We start from the raw sequence: 2998 nt of genomic DNA on the forward strand, positions 1-2998 counted from the left end.
CTCCCCACAACAGACCCCCTGTGAGGTAGGTGGGGCTGAGAGAGCTCTGACAGAAACTGCTCTTTTTTCAAGAACAGCTGTGCCAGAACTATGGCTTGCCCAAGCTCATCCAGCCAGGTGCAAGTGGAGGAGTGGGGAATCAAACCCGGTTCTCCCAGATTAAAGTCTGCGCACTTAACCACTACACCACTCCTATAGCAGCTCTTAAAATTTCAGGCAGAAGCTGCGTTTAACAGGATGCCTTTTATAATTAACATATTGTTGACATGTTGTTTAAAAATATTTTCTTTCATTCACACAAAACAATTATACATATTGAGCTAGCTAAGATGACAGTAACTGTCTTCATTTTGCAGGCATCTAATACACTCATACAAAAGAAAAAGGGAAACATGTTTCTTTCCCTGGCACTCTTTTAAGAGTCTTTCTCTTATGAGCCTAGCCATTTTTAACCTGTGTTATTATTTGTAAGTAACAATGACAGCTGGTGCTGAAAGGCTGGTGAGATCTTCTTGTAAATGTGTACAATAAGAGAGAGATTCTGACCAGATGTAATGATGTTATTATCAACTTCCACCTGAATTATAAAAATACTTGAAAACTGGGATGATTGGATGACTTCTATAGAAGGTCCAGGTAGGTCCATTGAGCATTTTAGCCCTGCAGCCCAATCATGTTTGGTCAGAACAATGTCCCACTGTGCTTTTAGAATATCACCCTGCTTTTTGCACACGTGAAGTGCTTTTAAATAAAGCCACTGTCTGTATTATGCCACAAACATCAAAAACACAAAAAGCCCCACATTGCCACATCCACTATCTAAAAACACTTGGTGGGCACCACATGTGGGACCCTTGATTTACAGGAAGTTGAGCCGAAAAGCATACAGAGTTGCCTGCTTTTGCTTGCATCTTCAACATGTGTATTCACAATGCAACCATAAAGTCAAATCCTGTCCTGTTCAAAGAGGTCTAAGCATCTACTTCCCACCCTCTATGCCCTCCTTCTTTCCTCTCGCACCCTCAATAAAGTCAGCTGAACTGAGGAACCATTCTGATTATTCCAATGAATTGCAAGAATGACAATGGGGACTTTTTTCAGTTTAGGAAATGAATCAAAACATAACTGTGCATGGAAGAAACAAAATGTAGATAAATGTGATAATTAACAACATATTCGGAAAACTACTTAGGAAATGTAACAGAGAATCCCACGAGAACGCTTTTCATTTCCTTCTTGTTTGGATGATGATTTGTTTTGTTGGCATACTAAAATGGTTCCCTGTGATCTCCATTGCCTTGAGATATCAGAATATGAGTACTATATTTTCCCCAGTATAAGCGTGATTTTGATGCAGTGCTTTGAACGCTGCCCGTCTAACCAATACATGTAGCTGTTACTTTGTATTTTCCTTCTTTATTACATTTTCAGAACTAAAGAGGAGATAAGCACCAATACAAGCAACTGTTATCAATATCAAGGAGACGCACACGAAAGATATTTGAACAAAATGAAATTTCCCATGCCAATAGCAGACAGGCTGCAGCTGGAAAGTGCTAGATAATTAAATCTAGCAAAGTACCATAACTTTTGGACCTCTCCTAGGAATGTGATGTGTCTCAAACAGATAAGAATTTGCACTTGAAAAGCACACGGAATTTAATATCACATTATTTAAGGACACAACACTAAATGCAGTTGTTTATAATTCTGACATGTTGTAACGTCATAAATTATTGCTCTGGTCATTATCTTTGCGTGAAGATATTATATTCATCATTATCAACTGCTACATCTTGCTCCATATTTAGTCAGAAGAAGAAAGCTTTGGAAATTACTCTTATTATTCAATGTTATTTCTAGGGAAAAAATGGAAAAGTGTATTTATGAAGGAATTATTTTGTTACCAGAATCACTTACTAATCTCCCGGCCTAAAAGAAAGTTACAAACTAAAGTTATAGTAATGTTCAAAATACGCTGAAAATCAACATTCACAGATGAACCAGACAACCACAGACAAATTTCATGAATTCTAAGTCTGACTTCTTCACTTAAAAGAAATAAGATAGAGAATGTTGGGAAAGACCCTTCTCTGCCTCAAAGTCTGGATAGGTGCCAGTCAGAGTCAGTAATATTGAGCTGGATGGACCAGTGGTCTGACTTTGATTGAGATAGCTTTGTAAAAAGCACAACAACAAAAGAAATGTTGAGGTGAGTTATCTTGTAATTTTAGTGTTGTGTCCACTGACTGCCACCGGAGGTCAGCGCGCATACCCGAGCTTCAGTCTGGGAAGACAATGGGGACTAGGATCCTAGTCCCTCCACTGGGGAACCAATGGGAGCCATGGCGGGAGATTCAAACCCACCAATGGTGACCAAGGGGTGGTCCCCTGGTGTGTATATAGTTGGCCTGCCGGCCGTTTGTCCGGGTGTCTTGTTGTGTGCCTAATAAAGCGTGCTATGCACCACGTCGTTGTCTGTCGTCAATCCATGCAGCTTCCCACTACACAATAGTGGCGACGAGGATGGGATCTAGCCGCATCTGAGCCGGGCCGTCGCGAGGAACCAGGAGGACGCAAAGCAGCCGATCCGATAAGCGAACCATCGAACAACTCGACCGCTCCTCCCGCACCCCCTCCGACGCGCACAATGGCTACCGCTCCCGGGCTAGGGCTGCTTCCACCCTTCGACACAGCCCGCCCGCAAGACTGGGCCTCCTGGGTCCAGGGCGCCGAGTCCGCGCTAGAATTCTTCGACATCACCGACGAAGGCAAGAAGCGGGGATTCCTCCTGGCCTCCTGCGGCACCGCTGTGGTGTCCCTGGCCAAAAGGCTACTCTCCCCCACCAACCGTGGCGATTGCACCTTCGAACAGATTGTCAAAGCGGTGCAGGGCCACTTCGCACCGAAACCCACCGAGCTGACTTGTAGGGTAACATTCTATACCCGTAATCAGCTGGCCAGAGAGACTGCCGGGGAGTTCCTCGCGGAGTTGCGC

Source organism: Gekko japonicus, unplaced genomic scaffold (assembly GCF_001447785.1).
Source record: "Gekko japonicus isolate JY-2015 unplaced genomic scaffold, Gekko_japonicus_V1.1 scaffold118, whole genome shotgun sequence".
NCBI lineage: Eukaryota > Metazoa > Chordata > Lepidosauria > Squamata > Gekkonidae > Gekko > Gekko japonicus.